The following is a 25,978-nucleotide window of genomic DNA, read 5'->3' as shown; positions in this document are numbered from 1 at the left end:
CCTCAGCTGAGAGCAAGCACAGAAGAGGAGAGAAATTTTCTCCTCTGCCTTGCCTCACTCAGGCAAAGCTCCAGAGTGAAGAAGAAATCAGCCTTGAAGCTAAAACTCATAAAACTCTTATTCCATTCTTTGAATTTTTCACCATTCCAGTCTTCCTAATTGCTCTAGCACAATGGTTCAACCAAAGATCTGCAAGATCAATACTAGTTTTATAATACTACCATTTGCTTTTTTCACTGTGTTGACATTTGCGCCAGTGGTTCAAAAGAATGGTGGGTGATGCTTCAGGTACCTTGGCACAAGTCAGGCCAAAAGCACAAAACTGCACTATCTGTCACTGTGTTCTTTACATCATGCAGTCCGGTAAAAAGAGAAAAAAGAAAAACATTCATTCACTTGAGAATGCCCTTGATAAAGCAGTAAACATGATTAACTTCATTAAACCTCAAAAGTAAGTAAAGTAAGTAAGTAAGTTGTCTTCTTAGTATTCTGTGTGTCAAAATGGGACGTTTACCTAAAGCACTTCAAAGTGAGATGGCTGTTTCAAAGAAAAGTCCTTGTGTGATTATTGAGTTGTGGACTAAAGTAGCCAATTTTTTCACAGAACACCATTTTTACTTGAGAAAACATCTGACACACAAAACGTGGTTAGTCAGACTTTGCAATTTGGCAAACATCTTTTCAAAAATTAATGAATATTTCTAAATTTCTCAATTTTAGTTCCTACCATGATATCAATAGAAGCTTTTGGGGTTCCTCAATAACTTTTAGCAGTAGAGTCAGCCCTCTGTATCTATGAGTTCTGCATCTGTGGATTCAACCAATCACAGATCAAAAAATCCCGGGGGGAAAAAATTCCAGATAGTTCCAAAAAGCAAAATTTGTATTTACCACAGGCTTCCCTGGTGGCTCAGCTGGTCAAGAATCCTCCTGCAATGTGGGAGACCTAGGTTCGATCCCTGGGTTGGAAAAATCCCCTGGAGAAGGAAAGAGCCACCCACTCCAGTATTCCAACCTGGAGAATTTCATGGACTGTATAATCCATGTGTCACAAAGAGCCAGACACGACTGAGCGACTTTCACTCACTCACTTAACAAGTATTTACATAGCATTTACCCTGTATATGGTATTATAAGTAATCTACAGAGGATTTAAAGTATACAGGAGGATGTGTGTAAGTTATAACTAAAACCTACCCCGTTTTATATAAAGGACTTGGATTTTGGTATCTGCAGGGGGCCCTGGAACCAACATCCTACAGATACTGAGGGTCGACGGTGTAAGTCTAAAAAGGCTCCTGGAGCCAATAAGTTGAGAATTTTGGCTTAGATCAAATATAGAATAGCTGCCCTTTTTCACACACATCCTGCACAAACGAAAAGCAGAAAGGAAGGCAAACTGAATTTCTTTGGATTCTATTGTGCAATGTACTTAAGGCCCATGGGTCTTGCTAATTTGCATGTCTGATTTACTCCAAATCCTTTCTTCCTCCTCCTCCCTGGCAAGAAACCACAGACAAATTCCATTGCTATTTCACAACCCCCTCTTAAGCAAACTGCAATGCGGTGGTACAGACATGGAGCTCATCCAGCCTGGCAAACAGGGGGAAGGAGTTCAGCTCCAGGGCTTTCGAGCCAAGGGCCCTTTTCAAACATTAAATCCACAAAACACGGCATTAGCTTGCTCAAAGCAAATAGTTAATTTGTCCTTTCACAAGAAATCAAAAGGACAAAAATCACACAGCTAGACGTGGCTTCAGCCCCCACACTAACCCTTCCCCATCCCCCTGTCCCAAGCAAGTAAATGTCTAAACCATGAAGAATCAACAAGTCAATCAATCCATAACAAATATTTATACTGTCTACGTGGGGAAAAAAAAAAAAAGGAGAGAACATATATGGTCACAAAAGGAAACTAAGAATACTAAGAATACACAAAAGAAAATTAAAAGCCCACATAAAACAGTGGTGTGTAAGTGTGAAGAAAGGACAAAATAAAAATGAAAAAATACTTACCAACATGACCAAGGCATGAAAAAATGGGAAGAAGAAAGTAGAAAATTAAACACAGGTAGTAAGGCATAAGAATGCCAAAAGGATCTTCTCAGACACCAGTAATCGGACCTTTTGGCTAAGATGCCATTTCAACAGGGGGAAATGGAAGATGACATTAGAATGTTAGATTTTACCCAGATTATGGAAGGTTCTGAAAGTTCAGGTAAGTAGAATCTATCCCACATGTAATGAGGGCCCACAAAAGGCTTTTGAGAAGGACAGGAGCACAATGGAAGTGTGCTATTTTATTTGCTGTTTTGCTTTTTAAAACACTAAGCTATTTATTAATAATACAGTCTAGTTATAAGAATCCAAGACTAGAGACCAAGGAAGAGGGGGACAGATAAGGAGACTGAGAAGCACAGTCAGACAAGGGCTGGGCTTGAACAAGGAGATGGCGATGGAAATGAAAAAGCATCAAAAGCTACATCAAGGTAGATACATCTGGAACCTAATCTGGTACCAAGAGTGTAATAACAGGTGGGAAGACCATACACAGAAATAAAGAAGTCAAGGTCATTAACAGCACATCTACTGAAGGTCTACTAAGCTTCTTGCTGTGCTAGGCTGTAAATGAAATACTGATTTGGAGGAAAAGATAAGAGATTTAAAACATACTGAGAGAGAGGGGTATGGATGTGATGGACTGGCACTCAGCAGCCTTCCAATCCTATCACGGTGTCTTCCAATGCTGCAGAGGATGGAAAGCTAAAAACTACATTTCCCAGAGCCCTTCATGGCTAGGGTTCTGGGTGAGGGTATAGTTGGAGAAGGAAATGGCAACCCACTCCAGTATTCTTGCCTGGAAAATCCCATGGACAGAGGAGCCTGGTAGGCTACAGTCCATAGGATCGCAAAGAGTCGGACACGACTGAGCAACTTCACTTTCACTTTCACGGTTGTACCAATTACAAGGCTCCGTGTGAGATGTAGAAGGCAGAAGTCACATGGAGGCCATCTTCTTGCTGTTCTGACTTTTTCTATAGGCAACACAGTTATGGAAAGATTAAAGGATTTCTGCAGCAACATTCCAGGATCTGACCAATAACTTTGGTGTTATCCAAGGCCAGTTGTAATGGTGGTACCTTTCTGTTCCCGGATAGAAACCACAGCCCGCATGTTCTTAAAACAGTGAACATTCTAGTAACGGATTCCTGATCCCTTGCCTTCTTAAGTATGACGGATTAGCAGTCCACCTGGCATGCCAGTCTGTTTCAGAAGCTCACCTCCAGAGGCTCAGCTTCCATTTCTCTGGTCCTCTCAATGACTCTATAAGAATCTATTTCCTTAGAAAAGAAAATAAAGTGATAAAGAACCTGCCTGCCAATGTAGGAGACACAGGTTCTATCCCTGGGTCGGGAAGATCCCCTGGAGAAGGAAATGGCAACCCACCCCAATATTCTTGCCTGGGAAATCCCATGGACAGAGGAGCCTGGCAGGCTACAGTCTACAGGGTCACAAAGAGTCAGACACAGCTTAGCGAATAAATAACAACACATTTCCCTATCTTATCTCATTTCTGTTTCCCACAACTAAATGCAGACACACAAGTAGGCTTAAATAAGGGCAGAACAATTAAGTGAAAGTATTTGATGAATGGCTTTAAAACAGTCAGGGACTGTCCCCAACAGCAGTCAGGGACTATCTTAATTCAGTCTTTAAAATGTCCACAACTCATCTTTTGAATCAACAAAGAAAAATCCTCTTAGCTTTCTTAATGAACTATAAACAATTTGTTACATTTATTGAAGCTTTGAAAATAAGTAAAGGCATTTTGAAGCGTTCTCACTTCATTTTACCTGGCACAGGATACCAAAAGGGTATCATCATCTTAATTTTAAGAAATGAGAGAACCAAAGCACAGAGAAGGTCAACAATCTGCCTAAGGTCAGAGAGGTGGTGAGTTACAGGTCCAACTAAAGTACTTCCTGCTTTAAACCTAATTTCTCCTGTTTGGCATTCTGTCAGTTAACTCTAACCACGTCCTAAAGTGAATGTTAAAATTGTTGGTGTGGAAATATTAGGAGCCTAAGAGGGCTTGTAAAACCACAGAGAATTCAATGGGGCCTAACTTACAACCATGGAAAAAATTAAAATCCCATGTGTAATTTTCTTCTCCAATTTTAACCTAAAATGTGGTATCTGTGGCAGACCCACCGTTCCTAGGACACGCTTCCAACACACACAGTCTGGGTAGCAAGTGTCATCCAACCATTTGGGCAGCTATTCATTTATTTTCCTATCATTCTAAGAGTTGGAAAATTAACAGTGTTGTGTTTACAAGCCATCACTGGGCTATTACATAAAAGCTCAAACATGTTTACCCGACTCACAACTCTGGTTTGAAGAAGCTCAAAAGCAAGTTAATATAAACCGATTCTGAGCAAATGTGCAGAAAGTAGCCCTGATAGAAGGAGGTTAAGCTTTGACCTTCCCAACTTTTTTCTCCAGAATGTACGATCCATCACGTACGGGGAAGATGTGAAGTGTTGGTAAGTATGCCTGTTAGTGAGAAATTCTGCTAATTATTACACCAAATAAGCATAGTTAACAGGCCATGGCCACAAGAGGGCCATGTTTCAGGGCATTAAATAGCTGCCTAGGGTGGAGATGAATATATTACTCTATGCCCTCGACCAATAAAACAATTTCCCTGACACCTAGAAAGCCAGTCGCCTGAAGCAAGATAACGCAAGGGTTCCAGGGCTCTGTTGTGTGAAAGAATGACACTTCAGCGCCATCTAGTGGCATGTGCTTCTTAACCTGCAGAGAGTTAGGGCAACTGACGATACCTTCCACCTGAGCTTGGAAGTAAGAAAAGGAAACAGGAATGGTGAGGGCCTCTCCAACTAAATACTTGCTTTTTAAAACAGACCTATACTGTTTTTATTTTTATACCTTCTTTTTTTCCCCTCTGTGCTATACAATGAAGTGAAGTGAAAGTCACTCAGTCGTGTCCGACTCTTTGCGACCCCATGGACTATACAGTCCATGGGATTCTCCAAGCCAGAACACTGGAGTGGGTAGCCTTTCCTTTCTCCAGGCGATCTTCCCAACCCAGGGATCGAACCCAGGTCTCCCGCATTGCGGGCGGATTCTTTATCAGCTGAGCCACAAGGGAAGCCTGAGCTATACAGTAGGTTCTCATTAGTTATCTAAAACATAAATGCATTCTTTTCTTTACTTCTATTTCTACCTCTGCATCTCTAAATAACCACAAAGCAGGTATGTTTCAGCTTAAACTCCTCTAAAACCAAATCAAAGCCCCAAACCAATCAGTGGCTTTCTAGAAAAAGTTTGCTTTGCTGATCATCTTCTGGCAGAAAACTTCTTCAAAACTAAAATGTCAAGAACATCGAAAGTAGGAAAAGATAGCAGAGGGGGTGGTAAATTAAGATGCAATAAAACCAAAGGCCCTGATCCCGTAAGGCATATATGAAAACTAGCACATTCTTCATAACACAGCAGCATAAAGCAGATGCTTTTTTAAAAAAGTAGGAAAACTTACCAATCTACAGGAAGAATTATCTGACAATAACTTTGAGAACTTCCATTCCACCCTCTGACCCAAAATTACCTTTCCCATAGAGTCTGTTTCCAGTCTTTTGATTTCTAAAGTGGCACCAGAAAGATACATTGAATACTCCACACAAATATAGTGTATTCCCAAAACACTGCCACCGAAATCCTTGCCCTTCTCATGCTGATGGTTTGGTGAAAAGAGACCTGACTACATTGCTGCAGATATAGGAGTGAACACAAGCAGAGTCACTGTCTGTCTCCTGGAGTTCACACTGTAATAGAGGAATGTAGACAAAAAACAGACAAGAAAATATATACTGTATCAGATGATGGTAAGGCATGGCAAGAAAAATAAAACAGGGTAAAGGGAACAGAGATGGCCATCAGGCAATGAGATGGAGAGTGCTATTTTAGCATGATCAGAGAAAGCCTCCTGAGAATGTAATGCTGAAATAGAGACCTCAAGGAAGTGAGGGAACCAGCCATGTGGATATCTGGGGGAAGAAAGTTCTAAGGCGGAACAGCAAGTCCAAAGGCCCTGTGGCAGGAAGCCGTTGCCTGGTCTGACAACAGAATGGAAGGGGGACAGATCAGACAGAAAATTAAAAGGGTTTGTGTTTTATTGTCTAAATAGTAGCTTCACTGAGATGCGACTGACATGCCATGGAATTTGCCCTTTGAGAGTTTATAATTCAGAATGTATATGCACAGAGTTATGCAATCATCACCACAGCTTAATCACAGAACATTTTTATGATACCAAAAGGTAACCCTGCACCCGAGATCAGTCACTCCTCATGCCTCTCTCCCCAGCTCCTGGCCACCACCAATCTACTTTCTGTCCCTATGGATTTGTTTACTCTGGATATGAAATCGTATAACATCTGGCCTTTTGTCCCTGGCTTCTTTCACGAAGCTTTATGTTCTCAAAATCCATCTATGTTGTACCACGTATCAGTACTTCATCTTTTGGACTGCCGAATATCCCACTGTATGGATATACCACGTTTCGATTATTCATTTATCATCTGATGGACACGTGGTTGTTTCCACTTTTTGGCATAATGGCATTTTTGGCATTATGAATAATGCTGCTATGAAGTTTGACGCATGAGTTTTGCATGGACAGACATTTTCATTCATCTTGGATAACTAGCAGTGGAATTGCTGGGTTATAATGTTATGGGAAACCATAAAAAGTACTGAACAGAAGAATGATATGATGTGAATTTTTTTAATACATGCTCTGGTTTTTGCACATAGAGAAAGCCAAGGAAAGTCGTGGCAAGGCTAGTCAGGAAGACATGGCAATGATCTAGGAGACAGAGGCGTGTAGGCTGGAGAAGATGACGGAGGTGCGGGGTTCCGAGAAGCGGCTGGATTCTAAATAAATTCTGAAGACAGGGTCAACAATTTGCTACCATATAAGATGTGGGATGGGCTTCCCAGGTAGCGCTAGTAGTAAAGAATCCACCTGCCAGTGCAGGAGACATAAGAGATGCGGGTTCGATCCTGTCCAGGAAGATCCCTTGGAGGAGGGCACGGCAACCCACTCCCGTATTCTTGTCTGGAGAATCCCATGGACAGAGGAGCCTGGCAGGCTACAATCCACGGGGTCGCAAAGAGTCAGACACGACTGAAGCAACTAAGCAAGCACCCAAGATGTGGGATATAAAAAGACGAGTTAGGGACGCCTCTGAGGTTGCTGGCCTAAGCAACTAGAAGGATGAAATTGCTGTGTACTGAAGTGGAGATGACTGTAGGAGGAATAAGAAACGCAAAGTTCCCCCACGCTCCACTCTCAGGGCTCCCTGCAATGCCTGATCAGAAGCAACAGCCATATTTCTTATTTTGCCTATCCCTTTCATGAAAGTCTGTATCACAGCCCTAACCTACATCAAAGTCTCTTCTGATCTATTCTGGGCATTTTGTTTTTGTAATCAACGAATCAATTCCAGTTGGTAAGTCTGAGCAAAAAAAAAAAAAAAAAAAACACACACACACAGAAGAACCAAAAGCTATTGTAATGAAATAACCCTTGACAAGATCCTTCATAAGAAGTGGTTTTTGAAACTCTATCTCCCAATTCCCTGGTGGTCCAGTGGGTAGGACTCAGCCCCTTCAGTGCCAGGGGTCCGGGTTTGATCCCTGGTGAAGGAACTAAGATCCTGCAAGACACGTGGAACAGCTAAAAAAAAAGAAGTATTTAAAAAAAAAAAAAAAAAAAAAAAACCACATCTCCCAATGGCCATTCAGTAGTGCCTCACTTTGGAAGAACGAGAAAGAAAGTTCAGGAAGAGGACACCATGGTCCGAGAGGCCAGGAATGACTCAAAACAAAGACCAATCCAACCCCAGCCTTCAAACATGACCTGAAAAAGAAAAGGCACTTTTCCTCCCTGCCATCACCAAGATCAAGAACCTAGGTTATTAAATGTAGTGTAATTTATGTTCTTGGATATCACAGCAGCAAATATTTTATTAAAAGTGAAGAAGAGAGGTGGGGGGGAGAAGATAAGGTGGGGCAGGGGGGACATGCAAAATGTGTTTAGTCAACCCCATCACATACCTTTTCAAAACAACCAAAATATGGTCTGCATATACTAACACTCAGCAACAGGACTGTTTTAAGATAATCTAAGCCATGATCACTGCTATTTCTGAAGTCCCAACTCAACACTGAAGTTGTACCCATATGTCACATTAAAGTTGTTTTGCAATAGAAAAATATGAGTGGATTTTTAGCATTTTCCATTTGAATTCACTGGACTTTGAGAAGCTCACCAATGATTGACTATAATCTCAGCGATCATCAGCATCAGGCATATTTGGGAATTCTTGAGAAATCAGAAAATCCAACTTATAAATTCATTTCAAATTTAATAACATTTCATGAATACTAAATGTTAACAACTTATGGAGCTAATAGAAGGCTACATTTTATAATCAATGAACCATGTCAATTCATTTCAATTCTGCAATTTTATGTTTGGAATTGGGAGTCAACACATGTTTTAAAGTCTTGTACATTTTTATAGACCTCTGAAAAACTCTGGAGCCAAAACGGGTAGCTGCTGAGTTGTGGCCAATGGAATGTGAATGGAATTGATGAGTGCGACTTCTGGGTTTGACCCGTGCAAAACTCCTAAGCACTTTTCTGCCTGCTCTCTTCCCCTTCTGACTGACTGGAATGGAGATAAGCTCAGGTGACCTCACAGGCAATGTGCCGAAGATGATAGAACCTCCTTTCCTAAATAAACCCATGCAGAAAGCCATCCCACCAACCAGCTTCCCTACTCATTACCGTTACATAAGCAAGAAACACATTTTCTCATGTTCAAGCCATGATACAGTATTTTGATATTTTTGTTTAAGCAGTAACCTCCCTAATATAAATCCAAAAGGTTAGATGCAATGCCTAAGGATCCCATAGATAAATGGCTCTGATTAATGATTTACACTTTCATCTTTTTTATTTATGCAATTACCAATTCCTAATAAAACTATAATACCTAAAACTGTATAGCAGTTACTATGTATTCACTTTGGTTCTAAATGCTTTACATAAATTAACTCATTTGATCTTCGTATCAACCCTCCTTGTAGTTACTATAATGATCCTCACTTCACAGGTAATGAAACTGAGGTCAAAATTAAGTAATCTGCCCAAGGTCACACAACTAGTTAGTGACACAGCCAAGACTCAAGTCCAAGTGGAAGTGGCTTCCATGCTGTTAGTCAACATGCTTGAATTAAAAAACAACTTGATTTTCTTCGCTCTCCTGCACAAGAAGGCAAGATAAATGGACAAAACAGAATATTCAACACAACTCCTCCATTTTTTTCCCATACTGTTTTTCACTGTTTAGTCGCTAAGTCGTGCCCAACTCTTTGCGACCCCATCAGCTATAGCCCGCCAGGCTCCTCTACCCATGGGATTCTCCGGGCAAGAATACTGGAATGGGTTGCCATTTCCTTCTCCAGGGATCTTCACGACCGAGGGATCAAACCCACGTCTTCTGCTTGGCAGGTGGATTCTTTACCACTGAGCCATCTGGGAAGCCCTTGTCCCAATACGTTCATTATTAACCTTCAAGAGAACTTCAGATAACTCAGGATGGTTATGATTTGCTCTATCTAAACCCTGACTTGAAAAAGGTGCCCGCTGCATATGTGAGTAGATAGGTCCAAAAGTCAGTGGAATTATATAGTCACTGGCCTGAAAATGCAAATATCTCTGAAAGCAGCTAATAAGTAAATCTGTACTTTTCCAAAGAAGCAAGGATTAACTTCATTGTGGGTTAAATTAGCTGAACATCAGAAAAGGACATCCAAAATAAACAGCCCTGTACTGGTGGTAGCCAGGGGTGATGTGACCGAACGCACACTTGAGGAGGGATTCCAAATGCCATGGTGAACATTTTCCCAGTTCAAAGTAAACAGAGAAACAAGGCAAGTCTGAACATGGACAAGACATTTGAGATCATAAAAAAGCAGCAGCCTCACCAACAGGCCACAAGTCTAGATTAAATGCATATTTCAGATGACTCACAAACCACCCCCAAAATAACTGGGTACTCGTGAGCCAAACAGAGGCCATGTCTCCACTGACGAAGCTGCCTGTCCATTCCACCAACCTCTGCTACACAAAAGGCTGGTGTGTTGCCCCTCTGTGCAACCACCAGAGAATTTTAAGAAAGCATAAGATCCCCTTAGTACCCACCACTAGGATAAGAAATAACTATTTCACCGTCTACCTTAAAAGAAGCCACATCCCCACTTCCCAAAACAGTCTCCCTAAAGGCAGAATTGGAGAAGGAAATGGCAACCCACTCCAGTGTTCTTGCCTGGAGAATCCCAGGGATAGGGGAGCCTGGTGGGCTGCCATCTCTGGGGTTGCACAGAGTCGGACACGACTAAAGCTACTTAGCAGCAAAGGCAGAATGGACCAGCAGCCATGATGCCAAGTCAAGTGACAGTGATCCATTCTGTGCCTGGTAATGCACTAGAAATGTGAACATTTATTATCTCTTCTAAGTGTGAAGAAATTGAAAGCAGAGCCCTATCTGGCAGCTAACAAAGAAGACAGGCTGATAAGGGAAAGGGTCAAAATGCATGCAGCTGTTTTTGTGAGTAACCAAGTAAAGAATCCAAGGATATCAGGTACTTTAGATCATTTTAGAAAAGACACAAAATTGGCTCTGACACTGCACATGTGGAAAGAAATCCCAAATGTTGGAGACACTAATCAGTCACTCTGCATCTACCTGAACACTGTGCTGTGTGCTCAGACCTGGGCCAGGTATTGTGGCTGACAGAAAAGGATTCTGCAGGACTTTTCCTCTGCAGGGAAGTGGTCCTTCCCCGGTGTTCCAGTGGTTAAGAATCCACCTGCCAATGCCAAGGTCACCAGTCCGATCCCTGATCGGAAGAGTAGATGCTCCGGGACAACTAAGCCCATGCGCCACAACTACTAAAGCCCAAGTATCTAAGAGACTGTGCTCTGAAACGAGAAGCCATTGCAATGAGAAGCCTGCGCACTGCAGCTAAAGTAGCCCCCGCCTGCCACAACTAGAGAAAAGCCTGAGCAGAGCAACCAAGGCCCATCATAGTCATAAAGAAATAAATACATAATTTTTTAAAGGACTCTGCAGCTAATGTCTCATCATAGCAACTAATAATAGCTAACATCAATGAGCACTTACTATGTGTCGGGCTCTGTGCTGAGTGCCTGTGTTAATGCTTTTAAACCTCAAAGCAACCCCACGGGCAATCCAGCCAGAATTTTCAGACACAGGAGGCAAATACATGTCTTATGACAGCAGCAAGTCAAAACTTTTTAATATGAAAAGATTCTTTTCAGATGATTTCTAGGGATTCTTTATATCCTTCAGGCCAGTAAACAATTTATCCCTTGATTGTTATTAAATTCAAAATATCCGCAGAACCTGACTTGTAAATATTGTTAAGCCTAACCTATAAATGGAGTATGTTGAATACACCATATCACAATAGCCATAAGGACATTACTTTCCTTGATGTAACATTAAAATGGAGGAGTCTTGTGGGTTTAATATTGGCATCTTTAAAAGAGGTACCTTATCCTGTTTAAAAAAAAAAAAAAAAAAATCCATACAGATAAAGTGAGCCATGTTCCAAAGAACAAGTTTAAAAAAAAAAAAAAGGAGGAAAGCTAGATTAAAACATTTTAATAAGAAGTTTCACTGCCAAAGATGTAACATGAACTCCACGGCCATGGAGAAGAAAATCATTCTAAGCACTGTCCAAATTAGTCTTCATTTTTACTAAGAACAATAGAGTTCTCATTTTTAAGGTCAGATTAAGGTAAGAGACAGGCTGGATTGAGCCATCCATCAGGTAAAATAAATGCTCCTGGACAGTGCCTAGACTAAACAGGGCCAAGAATTCCTAAGAAAAACACCATGTGTAATAGTGGAGGTCAGCACGGAGGCCTGACCCAGTGGGGAGATGCCCTGTAGCTGCAGGGCTGGAAGCCTACCCTGCAAATTCTCATCAGATGCCTGATCAATATCACGCCTTAGGACCTGAACTGCTACTCTAAAATCAATATTACCTTTATTTTAAGTAGCGGGAGGAACAATGAGATTATCTTGTTCCTTACAAGTCTGTCATGGAAAATCTGGTTCATGGTGTGCGTCATCTTCGGTTTTTGCCCGGGAGGAACACATTTGTGGGGCTTGGAGACGACGGTCTGGTAGTGGAACTCAGAGGCAGGAAAGGTGAAGGGGTAACATCAGCTCAGGGAAAGGGCCTAAAAATTCCTTACAAGCTAAGGAAGAACAGGGGTTCACAAGGAGAGGCATTCCCAGGCTTACAACCAGCGAGTGGCTCTAAGCTGATGATTCAAAATTTCTATATCCAGCCCCGACCGCCAGACTCCCCCTGCCCGAGCCCAGGTGACGGCCCTGGATGTGTGTGAAGGTGCAAAGGAGCACGTGTGCTTTCACACCCGCTTCTTTCTCGGTCTTCTGATCTCGGTAAGTGGGCACAGTCCAGTCTGTCAAGCTCAAAACATGGAATTTATCCCTCATTTCCTCTTTACTTTCAAAACCCTTTCAAGTCCCGTCAGCTTTGCCTCTGAAATATATTCTAAATCCTTCTCTCTACCTCCATAATCACCACCTGGGCCTAGCTATCAGCTTAGCTCTCCCCGTGATTTTTCTCCCTAATTCTATCCTTTCTTCACTATTCCCCACAAAGCAGCCACAGTGATGTTTACAAAATGCAAATCAGATGTGGACACACACACACACACACATGCTCCGTCTTCAAACCCTCCAATGGGTTTCCATCAGGCTTGGCATAAAACCCAAACCTTTACCACAGCCTAGATGCCCTAAAGTGATCTGGCCTCAATTCCTTCCCCCTTTTGTCTCTTTCTCCTTAAGATCTGGCCACCGAGCTTCTGAGCTCCTCCTATGTGGTTCAGACATGTCCCTGTGGCTGGAATGAACACCCTCCTTATCCTTCAGATCTCACATCAAAAGCCAACCTCAGACCACTCTCTCCACAGCAGGCCCCACCCCTCAGTCATGGTACCCGACTCTTTATCTAGTAAACACGGCCTTATTTATCACCATCTTGAATACTGTCTACTACCTCTCTTTCTCTAATAAGATGCTAACCTCCACAAGAGGCGGGAGTTGGGTCTGGTGGTCACCACCGAATCCCCAGAGTACGGTACAGCCCTGAGCATATCTTGTCAGAGACAGAATTTAAGAACAGACAAACCTTTGACTTGCCCTAGATGGGGTCAAACATTTCTAACAGTTTGCATTTGAAAAGAGTGAGAAGTTCAGGAAAACGCAGAAGGACATAGAATTCTCAACTGTGCACATGCCTTTCTAGCCCAATTTGGAACAGCAAATAATGACAGTGGAATTTCAGATGGCATCTCAAACCACCAATATCGTATTTACCTCTATAAACCAGTGAATTCAATCCTTCCTTCCCCTATCTGTCCATCATAAAACACACACACACACTTCTCACCAATCTCATGTAGTGGTCCACAGGCTTGGGGTGCCCATCTGGCTCCCTGCTTCTCTACCTCTATCAATCAAGAACTTATAAAAGTCTCACTTCCTCATTTCCTAGATAAAACCTTTTTGGTCTAAAAAAGGAGCTGATGTTGAGGGAGCATGTCCTATGTACTGAGCCTTGTGCTGAACACTTAGATGCTTTTTCACTGAGACATTAATTATCACTGGCCCCATTATTGGAGACAAGAAAACTGAGTCTCAGGCCCATGAACTGCCAGAAGTCAACAAGTTAAGTGGCAGAGGCAGAATTTAAATCCACATCAATCAAACCCTAAAATTCCAAAGTTATCACTTTAGCAACAAATAAGCACACCATTATTGTCTTACCACTACTGTTTCAATTTGGGAATTCATACATCTTTTCACAAATAGCTTCCTACCAGATTTCACTGCTAATGGGTCCTTAGACTATAAACTTCTTTATATGCAATGGATTCCTACTATTATAAACAGTAAACTCCTTTGATTATAAGTTCCCTTACTTAGAATCAATGGACAAAACATTGTACTTTCTAAGCAAAGTCTTACCAAATTTCCCTTCTGACATTATCACTTTGACTTTACAAGTGATAAAATCTGTCAGTTTAGGACAATGTGATCATGGAGAAAAATTTCCAAATTTGTTTAGTATGCTGTCATTGTTGAGTCCCTAAGTCACGTCCGACTCTTTGCAACCCCATGGACTACAGCATGCCAGGCCTCCCTCTCCCACATTATCTCCCAGAGTTTGTCCAAGTTCATGTTCATTGAGCCAGTGATACTATCTAACCATCTCATCCTTGTTTAGCATAACTCATCCCGAATATCCAGGGAGCTCATGATAGATACCAAAGGCAGATGATCCCCTTGAAAGGCCAATGTGTGTGGTCAATCTGAGTTTCCATATTGTTTTTCTTAATTTTTACTGTAGTATCGTTGATTTATAATGATATGTTAGTTCTGAGCTCCCTTATTAATATGTGATTCAATTCTTTCTACTACTGATAAAAAGAAAAAGTAAAAATATCACATTAAAATAGCTCCCAAATACAATCTGTGGCCTTTGTTTTCTTTGCACATATATCATGAGTAAAATTAAACTTAATAAATCAAATTAGTTTTTGTCAACATATTCACTATCAACAATAAGTATTTTCAATAATACTACATAGTAGCATGAAATCTAAGAAGGTTTATCACTATAAGAACAATTTACATACAAAATACTGGCAGAGGGACAAAACAAATTGGTCTGGCATGTTCATTTTAGCCTACTTCTATACTGGAACTTATTTGAAATTCTCTAAATATATCAGCTCAGATAAGTATCTTCTAAACTTTTTGGAAGTAATCTAGACACTTCTTCCATTATATTAACTTTCTCTGTGGATCATTTTAATAATGATTTAATAATCACTTTAATAAACACAACACAAGACAATTTAAAATAGAAATAAGAAATAAATAAATCACATATTTGGTTTGAAAATAAGAACATGATAGGTTATTTGGTTCTTTGCTGTGCAAGTCTCTATGTTCACAGATAATAAAATGAAGGCTTTTAAGGTATGTTAAATCATGAGATGTTGAGTAAATTAAAACTTTAAACTTATGATGGCAAGAAACCATGACTCTACATAGTCATGAATATAGATATATATATAACTGAATCACTTTGCTGTACAGCAGCAATTAACACAACATTGCAAATCAATTATACTTCAATAAAATTTTAAAAATTAAAAAAAAAGAAACCATGACTTTTTAGTCTCTTTTAACGATCAATAAAAACTTGGCTTTTTGTAAGGTTGCTGTCTGCAAAAGGAGCCTTGCTCTTATGAAAAACTACTGCAAACAATAAAATATCACCAAATCAATAACTCTTCTTTCTCTTCTTTCTTTTCTTTTTCCTTTCTTTCTATCTTTCTGTCTGTCTTTTTTTCTTTCTGTTTTGCTTTTAAGATCACAGAGTGGTGAGCTGTATGGCATCCCGTTCAACCCCAAATGGTAAAAACCCACCCACTCTCCTTCCCACCCTAGCATGCTCTCCGGGTGTAAATATTTCATGGTATTACCATCATTCACTCGATGCTTATATTGTCTGATCAAGCCTCTATTCTGTCTGTTAGATACTCAGGAGGATAGCGTTTTTTCATGTCTGCTGCTCAGTCACATAAAGCCCTTGCTTCTCAAAGGTTCTTCAAAGTTCAATCATTTATTAAACACAGTGCTGGGGCCGGTAAGCACTCACAGAAATGCATAACTACAGAATATGTGGAACTATTAAAAGAGTTTCTTTAAGAAAAAAGGTGACTTTAGAGAGGTTGACAGCACTGTTTCTTTACAGTGGAGGGGCATATTCTCAACAACCGAAACTCCCAGGCTGAGAGCGACGAGCCTAAAATCAAAGGGCAGCACCCGGGCACAGGTGACAGTCATTAAGCAAACTGAAACAGACTTTCAGTCTAAAATCAGACCACAAGCCCCAGATTTCCCCTTTTTCAGTATAATGACTAGTCAGGCCTCCATTCCTCCTCTCTAAATGCAACTGAAAACTTGCCATTTCAGTACAATCTTTTTGAAGCTGTAAGCCAGTGAGACACTTAACTTACTGATATCACTCAATGATATTTTTAACTTAATGACTCATGCTTAGTCCTTCCTACAATCTCTGAGCGATAAGAGGACACTGAAACAAAATCACATAAAACATACACAAAAGTAATAAAATAAAACCAAGTATATACTTCAATCAGCAAGCACTGAATTCAAATTCATCAGGAGCCATAAGGGAATATGTAAGTAAACTTCGACATCACCCTATGTTCACAGGCTACAAAACCTAGTTGACTGACAAAGCATATATTGTGTGCATAGTGTATACATCAGAGAAGGCGATGGCACCCCACTCCAGTACTCTTGCCTGGAAAATCCCATGGACGGAGGAGCCTGGTGGGCTGCAGTCAATGGGATCGCTAAGAGTCGGACATGACTGAGTGACTTCACTTTCACTTTTCACTTTCCTGCATTGGAGAAAGAAATGGCAACCCACTCCAGTGTTCTTGCCTGGAGAATCCCAGGGACGGGGGAGCCTGGTGGGCTGCAGTCAATGGGATTGCTAAGAGTCGGACACGACTGAGTGACTTCACTTTCACTTTTCACTTTCATGCATTGGAGAAGGAAATGACAACCCACTCCGGTGTTCTTGCCTGGAGAATCCCAGGGACGTGGGAGCCTGGTAGGCTGCCGTCTATGGGGTCGCAGAGTCAGACACAACTGAAGCAACTTAGCAGCAGCAGCAGTGTATACATGCTCAGTCACTCAGCTGTATCCAACTCTTTACGACTCCATGAACTGCAGTCCGTCAGGCTCCGTGGTCCATGGATTTTCCAGGCAAGAGTACTGAAGTCTCAGTTACCATCCTCCAGGGGATCTTCCCCATCCAGGAAGCAAATCCCCATTTCCGGTGTCTCCAGCAGTGGCAGGCAAATTCTTTGCCTCTGGGCCACCTGGGAAACAGAGTAAGACCCAAAACAGTAGGAAAGGGCTTCCCTGGTGGTTCAAGGGTAAAGAATCAGCCTGCCAATGCAAGAGACATAGGTTTGATCCCTGATTCAGAAAGATCACACACGATCCAGGAAGACTGCACACGCCGCAGAGCATGTAAGCCCATGCGCCACAACTATTCAGTCTGTAACATAGAGACCGCAACTACTGATCCCACATGCCACAACTACGGAAGCGCGCATGCCCCAGGGCCCATGATCGGCAATAAGAGAAGCCACTGCAATGAGAGGCCTGTGCGCTACACCCAGAAAGTAGCCCCTGCTGGCCGAACTAGAGAAAAGCCCGCCGCGGCCAAGACACAGCCTAACCAAAAATTAAATAAATAAATAAATACAATTATTTTTTAAAAAATACGTCAGCTTCATCTTTTGGAAGATGAAAAGGGAGTATTAACTAATGTAACAGAACAGGAAAAGTTGAAGCCTACTGGCAGGGCAGGGGTTGAGGAGGGAAAGGGAAAGATAGTCACTCTTAACAGGAGGGGGTTAATGTTAACATCTCCAGAAAGGTTCAGGTATTACAGCAACCAGGTGCCTCTGACAATTGGTGCATTTCAGAAGCGGAGCTGAAAACAAGAAGCTTGGTTAGAAGTCCAGGAACAGAGGTTAGACAGCATGCCCTTTCAATCCCAAGCATCAGGCAGCCAGCACGGCCCTGACAGTCTGAAAGCAGTTAGCCCAGGGAGTTTGGCACCAGAGTACCCAGCCCAGCCGAGGACAGAAGTCAGCTCTTAAGACCTCCTCTTTTTCTCTGGGTATCTGTAATTTCATAAAAAGGGCCCTGGTGGGGTCATTTTTCAGCTCTCATGCTAGACACTAGGTGGGCTTTTTTGGATTTCAAAATTCACATCTTGCAAATCAAGAAAATTACCTTGTAACATTTCTTTGATAATTCCTTCCCTTTTAATATATTGGCTCTTACTCTACCACTCATACAGTTAGATACTGGATCACTGGGACTGATCATCTAATTTTGTATCTTTCCTCTCTAATCTTTCATTGCATTTTTTTGTTCTACTTTCTAAGTTCTACCTTATTTTCAAATCCTATTGAAATGTTTACCTCTGTTACCATATTCTTAATTTTCAAGAGTTCTTGAGTCTTTAAATGCCACCCCCCCCCACTTTAAACATTTCACAACAGAAAATTTTAAGCACACAAGCACATAGAAAATTATATAACAAGCCCTCACATACTTATTACACAATGGTATACTTATTACACAGTTATCAACATTTTCCTAATCTTAACTGTCCTATTCCTTTACCCTACTTTTCTGAATTACTTCAAAACAAACTTCAAGCATCATATTTCAACTGTACATTGAAATACATATGGTATGTATGTATTTGGTATGTATCTCTAATACATAAGGACAGCCTTTTCAAAAATATATATATAACCACAATATACAATCACAGCTAACAAAATTAACAATATGAGTGTTCCTTTTTATTACTATCCTGTTCCTGTTTCGTGTATACAGCATCTTTCCTCATCTACTTAAGAATACTCATCATCGTTTCTTTTGACGTTTTCTCTTCTGTTCTCCATCGTCCTGTCTCTCTGGGTTCCCTTTTTGCTGTTTGCTTTGTGTTGTCCTTCTTGTTGGAGGCATCCCACAGTGTCTGGTGATCTTGCCTATCAGTTTATAATTTCAAGTGAGGCAAGAAAAACGGGAATGGAAGCTCTGTGTGCAGAAACTGAGTTCGTCCACTGATGCGCCCCCACTGTAGGGTGATATGATGGAAACCTGGCCTCTTCTTTCGATATCCCCTAATGTCAACCTTCATTATTTTTCTTCGGGCTGGTCCACTTCCTTGAAGAGGAGTCCTCACAGATTCCTCTTTGGTAACATTAGTAATATAATCTCTCTAAATAATAGACATCACAAAGGGCAGACCCTCAGTTGCTTTCAGTCTGAGAAAGTAAATATGGTATATTTGGATCATATGGGCTTTAAATTTCAGTTAGTAGACTGCTCTTTAAAATAAAAAGCTTTCAAACAAAAATCCACATTTTCAGTTTCCTCTGAAAACTCTGACTATCTGCAAACACTGGGCCCACATTCATACACTGAAGCTACGTTACGCTGGCCCCAGTAAGTGGTAAACCTACTTCTTACTTCACCGTTGGCACCTCCAGGCCTCCTAAGTAGGTAAAGTGTAAGCTTCCTGCTATAATGAGATGCCACTGCATAAAAGGGAAATGCATTTGTACAATATACTTGGATTCTTTTATTTTGGGATATCCTAGAAAAGATAAACCTGAATAATCCAGCCAATAAGAGACAAGAGACCCCAGCATTTGGCAACTAAAAACAAGTGAAACCATTTATAAAAATAAACCTCACTCCAACATCTGAGTACCCTTACCACAACCAGAAGCATCTCTTCTCAAAGACTCAGTTTTGCCAAAGACTCAAATTTCAGCTTAGAGAGAGAAAGACAGAGCCAGAGAAAGAAGCCAGGGGAAGAGAGAAGAGAGAAAAAGGAAGGGAAGGTTGGGGTAGGAGGTGAGGGGAGGTTCACTAGGAAGGTGACATGTATACGTATGGCTGGCTCATGTTGATATATGGAAGAAACCAACACAACATTGTAAAGCAATTATCCTCTAAGTAAAAATAAATTTTTTTTTTTAAACATAAAGGGAAGGAAAGGGAAAGAGAGGCATGAGAAAACGGAACAGAGATTTATCCTTTGCATTCTCATCAGTTCAGTTCGGTCGCTCAGTCATGTCCGACTCTTTGTGACCCCATGGACTGCAGCACGCCTGGCTTCCCTGTCCATCACCAACTCCTGGAGCTTGCTCAAACTCGTGTCCATCGAGTCAGTGATGCCGTCCAACCATCTCGTCCTCTGTCATCCCCTACTCCTCCTGCCTTCAATCCTTCCCAGTATCAGAGTCTTTTCCAATGAATCAGTGTTTTGCATCAAGTGGCCAAAGTATTAGAGCTTCAGCACTGGAGTACTGGAGCACTGCATTCTCATAGGGAAAAGAAATTCTCAAAAATGCTTTTCCTCCACCAAAGGGTAGGCAAATCATGCTTTATAGGAGTAAAGACAGATCAAGTTCTGAATTCATACTTATAAAAGCCTTTTCTTAGATAATAGACTTGGTATTACACACACACACACACAGAATTATGACATTATACATGAATTTATATTTTTTCATAATTTACATATGAATGACATGACCGAGATTAACAAACACATCAGGAAAATTCCTAGAAGTTTCCAGAGACCGTTTAGACACATTCAAGTGACTTTTTAAAACACAAAGTGATCGGCCATTAAAAATACCCAGTGACATTATTTTTTTAACTGGCTGGAAAACAGGTTTTGCTGTGTTTCAGAGTTGAAAGGCATCCCCATGACTCCGGGCTATATACCTATTAGCTAAAAACAACAATGCTACAAAACTGGCTTTTGGATTAACAGCCCTGTCATTTATCCTTTAAATGTTTATCTCCTTTGGTCACAATTTTATTGTAGTTAAACAGCAACTAGTGTGGGACCAAAAGCCTTCAGATGCTCTTAGTGCACAGGAGCACACTGTTCTGTTTTCTGGCTGAATGGACTTTTACTTGTGTGAACAAAAGACAAGATCCTGCTATTCTTCAAATGAAAAGGCAAGAAACAGCGAGGAAAAACACAGCACAGAAAACCGCCCCCGTGGTCCACGTTACAAATGCTAATGAGAACCAGAGAAGTGAATAGCTGTTTTTCTCCTTCCAAAGTTTAAAAAATTGTGCAAAGTAATTACACATCTCAGCATCTCTTTTAAAAGTTGTGTAAATAACAATTTGCAGTGCATGATAGCTAATAGGCTTCCCTGGTGGCTCAGACAGAAAGATTGCGCCTGCAATGGGGGAGACCTGGGTTCAATCCTTGGGTTGGGAAGATCCCTCAGTGAATGGCTACCCACTCCAGTATTCTTGCCTGGAGAATTCCATGGACAGCGGAGCCTGGCAGGTTATAGCAACAGGGTCGCAAAGAGTCAAATATGACTGAGCGACTTTAAATATAAAATACATACACAGCGAATATAGTACATATTATCTAATATAGATAATATTAGACAAAGGACGGCTACATGCAAAGATTATGGCCTAAAACCAGTGAGTCAGGCAAAATATAAACAGTGTTAACCAGCAAGAGAACTGAAAGCATTGAACAGACTTGACATTGGCCACCTAAAAAGCTCCCCAAGTCTTTAAGAAAGCAGATGAAAACCACTGTAGTGGCAAAAACCACTACAATATTGTAAAGTAATTAGCCTCCAATTAAAATAAATTAATTAAAAAAAAAAAGAAAGCAGATGAAGTTACATCTCAAAGGCCCTCTAAGAATCTAAAACAAGAAGCTGTTGCTGCCAATAGAAGGTGGAAGGGCTTCCTGACCCAACTCTTACAGAAGGCCATTAGGATCAGCCCTGGTTATCTTTTTCCTAAATGAGTTATACTGTGGTCTGGTCTTCATCCCAACCTCTCTCCCATGTATCTTGCATACTCATATATCTCTCAGGTCTTTATTTCTTGAATAAATTAACACATTATTGTTATCATTGCTATTGTTTAGTCGCTCAGTCCTGTCCAACTCTTTGCAATCCCATGGACTGTAGCCTGCCAGGCTCCTTCTCTGTCCATGGGATTTTCCAGGCAAAAATACTGGAGTAGGTTGCCATTTCCTTCTCCAGGGGATCTTCCCGACCCAGGGATTGAACCCAGGTCTCCTGAGTATCTCCTGCATTGCAGGCAGATTCTTTTACCCCTGAGCCACTGGTTGTTTTAATTTGTATTAGTTGAAGGTCTTCTTTCACAGCTCAGTTTGGTAAAGAATCTGGCTGCAATGCAGAAGACCCAGGTTGAACCCTGGTTTGGGAAGATCCCCTGAAGAAGGAAATGGCAACCCACTCCAGTATTCTTGCCTGGAGAATCCTATGGGCAGAGGAGCCTGGCAGACTACAGTCCATGGGGTTGAAAGAGTTGGACACGACTTAGCGACTAACCCACCACCAACAGTAGTCGATTGTGTCTCAGACGGTAAAGAATTTGCCTGCAATGTAGGAGACCCAGGTTCAATGCCTGGGTCAAGAAGATCCTCTGGATAAAGGAATGGTTACCCACTCCAGCTTTCTTGCCTAGAAAATTCCATAGACAGAGGAGCCTGACAGGCTACAGTCCATAGGGTCACAAAGAGTCAGACATGACTGAGCAACTTTCACTTTTTTACTTTCAATACTAGTTGAAAGAAGGAAAAGTGAGGGATCTGTTTGAATTCTGACATCCATATTCAGCACAACAGAAGGAAATCTAAGGGCTTGAGAGTTCCTCTGCTCTTCTGCAACATGCAGAAACCATGTATGATCTAGGATTAGGCTGGCTGCAAGTGACAGAAAATCTGAAGTGGTAGTGGCTTCACCAGGCTGGAATGGTGCTTCCCATGCTGATCTCAGAGACTCAAGCCACTTCCAGCTCACCACTAAAGACTGGCCCTCACTCTCAAGATGCAAAAGCAGCATCTACATTCCAGACAGCAGGATAAAAGGAAAGGCCTCAGAAGAAAAGGGCAAAGGGCACACACCAGCTTTCTCTAAAGGAAACATCCCAGAAACTACCAGAGGCTACATCCTCTTAGTCACATGGCCTCACCAAACTGCAGGGAAAGCTGGGAAATGCAGTCTGTATTCCAGACAGCTAATTGCCCTGAAAAGTCCATGATGGAAGGAGGCAAGAAGGGATCTGGGGGTTAACTTGCAGTCACTGCCATAAAGACATTTTCTTAGTTTTATAAAACTAGAGGTAGTTGGTACGTATGTGCTCAGTCGATCAATCGTGTCTCACTCTTTACAGCCCCATGGACTGTACCCCACTATGCTCCTCTGTCCATGGTATTTTCCAGGCAAAACTACTGGAGCAGGTTGTCATTTCCTCCTCCAGGAAGGAGGAGAAGGGGGCGACAGAGAGTGAGATGATTGTTTGGCAGCACTGACTCAAAGGACATGAGTTTGAGCAAACTATGAGAGACCGTGAAGGACAGGGAAGCCTAGCATGCTGCAGTCCATGGGGTCACAAAGAATCAGACATAACTTAGTGATGGAACAACAACAATTCCAGAGGCTCTTCCCAACGCAGGGATCGAACCCATGTCTCTTGCATCTCCTGCATTGGCAGGGGGAATTTTACTACTAGTGCCACCTGGGAAGCCCAGAGATAAGTTGACAATGTCAAGCAAAAAAATCTTCAGAAGAAGAAACTTGCAAATGCTCTGAACAGAAGAGCCACTGAGACATATGGACTTGGCATTGGAGCCCTTGAAGTACTCCCTGTATCAAGGATCTGGATCAGATAGCTGAATATTCTCATGTTCTTTCTCTGCCCATCCCCCCACCTCCCCAAGCCCTTGCCAGGAGTGAATGTCCTGTTCCTATGACTCCCATGGACCTAGAAGATTCTCCCCTGGGTCATGTCAACTGTACAAGTACCTCAGCCTCACAGCCCAATTCACCTCCCATCATTAAGAAAGAGAGGCCCTTCACATCCAAGGGGCAAATCTCATACAAATGACATTTGGCTGATGCCCAAAGGTGACAGGGATGAGAGCAGGATAAATAAAGAATAATGCAGAAGTCAGCTGGGGCAGCCTTTCATCACAGCCCTTTCAAGAGCTATTAATCTTGGTCATAGTCAGTCGGCTAAAAATAATTACTTCTTCTAAAACATGTTGTACACACCAACTAGCAGTAGTAAAGGGTCAGCCTTTTGACCTAGGAAAGATGTGGCTCCTGGCTTGCCTACAGCCAACTGAAATGGTGCACAACTCCCCAGCCCGACTTCCTCTTCAGTCTCATCCAGCAATATCAAGAGAAAGAACCACTATCAGCAATATTGTCAGACTATCGGTAAGCTGTAGAAGCAGCTGCAAGAATATTTATTCCAAGACTATTCGAAATACTATACAAGAAGATTTGTTACTTCCTTTGATTATAATGAAGGGAAATAAAATTTTAAATACTTAAGCATTGTTTTTTTCCTAAGTATTTCACTGTTCCGGTATTTTAATGGAGTGCCATTTGTCATAATTCACCATTCATTCTGGACCGCCTCCTCTTCAATTCAAGGTATCTTTGAACTTGTAAGTCTTTCTAGTTAGTGGGAAAAGCTCTGAGTCTGAAATTCTAAATGACAGATTCAGTTCTGTGGTTAAGCAACTTTGTAATCTGGAAGACACCAAGAGACTCCCTTGGCTTCGCTGGGCCTCAGCTATACTATGGGGATCTGTCATGTCCAACTCTTTGAGACCCTATGGACGGTAGCCCGCCAGGCTCCTCCATCCATGGGATTCTCCAGGCAAGAATACTGTAGTGGGTTGCCATGCCCTCCTCTAGGGGATCTTCCTAACCCAGGGGTTGAACCCATACCTCTTTTGTCTCCTACACTGGCAGGCAGGTTCTTTACCACTGGGCCACCAGGGTAGCTCAATACTATGGGGAAGTTTGACTCAAAAAGGCCATCTGACTCTTCAGAGATTCAACAGTACAGATGGATGGGTTTGTATAAACCTATAATAAGTGGTATCATTTAATAATAATTGAATAATAATAATCTATCTAAATATTAAACCTATCAATTGGGTCTACCTGAAAGAAGGATTATAAGAGAATTTACAGCACCATTTCTTTAAGTCATGGGCACTTCCAAACCTGTTCACCAACAATACAAATATGATATAAAGACGTATACCAAGATATCAGTGGCATAAAGGAAAGTGCCCTGTCATGCAAACAGATAAACTACAGCAAGAGCAGCCTCTAGCTGTGGGTCAGTAGGTAGCAAGCAGCAGGAACACGAAGAAAGTGGAATCTTTTTTAAACAAAAACACTGCAGCCAGATCACCTACAGCTGGAAGGAAAGCCAACATGGAAATGCTAGCTTTATGTGACAGCAGAGATCTTTCGACGTGGGGAGGAGTGCTGCTTCTGCTATGCCCCACTTCCCAGCTGGGGAAATAGTAAGACTGAGCCAGGTGTGCCCTGTTAAAATGAAAAGACAGTGCCAGTCACTCAGCCATGTGCTACTCTTTTGTGACCCCATGGACTGTAGCCCATCAGGCTCCTCTGTCCATGGGGTTCTCCAGGCAAGAATCCTGGAGTGCATAACCATTCCCTTGTCCAGATGATCTTCCCGACCCAGGGATCAAACCTAGGACTCCTGCATCGCAGGCAGATTCTTTACCATCTGAGCCACCAGGGAAGCCTGCTGTCTTTCAAAGACACATTTAAATTATAGTCGTGGGCACTGCATCAAATACTACTGTGAACAGAAACCACTCACCTCTCAAGATGGCAGTCTTACCAAGCATATGTGGGGCCAGCTGGAGGATTTACAGTGACTGGGAAAGACACGAACCCAAGCGGCACCAAATAATAAAAGCAGGAGTTACAGCCAAATTATGGGACCTCCCAGGACCAGGAAAAAAATCCCAGCAAGTATTTTGTAAATTGCATGAACTTAGTGTTATAAACAAGGCACAACACAGATGCAAAACTTGGAAGAATTTTTTCAATTATACCAACAACCTCGAAGTCTAAGTTCCTAGAGAAGCAGCTATAAATCTTACAACATGTTCATACTTTACTCAGCCTTACTTGTGCATGCGTGCTCAGTCATGCCCAACTCACTGCAACCCCACTATGCTCCTCTGTCCGTGGCATTTTCCAGGCAAGAATCCTGGAGTGGGTTGCCATTTCCTACTCCAGGGTATCTTCC

At 41.8% G+C, this 25,978-nt stretch overlaps 1 protein-coding gene across 1 annotated transcript in view; it reads right to left on the bottom strand.

Moving 5' to 3' along the window:
* The window catches only part of FTO (FTO alpha-ketoglutarate dependent dioxygenase), a 422,524-nt gene that overhangs the window by 345,009 nt on the left and 51,537 nt on the right, over positions 1-25,978 (bottom strand). The gene's annotated exons all lie outside the window — the stretch shown is intronic.

The sequence above is a fragment of the Bubalus bubalis genome, chromosome 18 (assembly GCF_019923935.1).
Source record: "Bubalus bubalis isolate 160015118507 breed Murrah chromosome 18, NDDB_SH_1, whole genome shotgun sequence".
NCBI lineage: Eukaryota > Metazoa > Chordata > Mammalia > Artiodactyla > Bovidae > Bubalus > Bubalus bubalis.
This window is presented reverse-complemented; position numbering and strand designations above follow the sequence as displayed.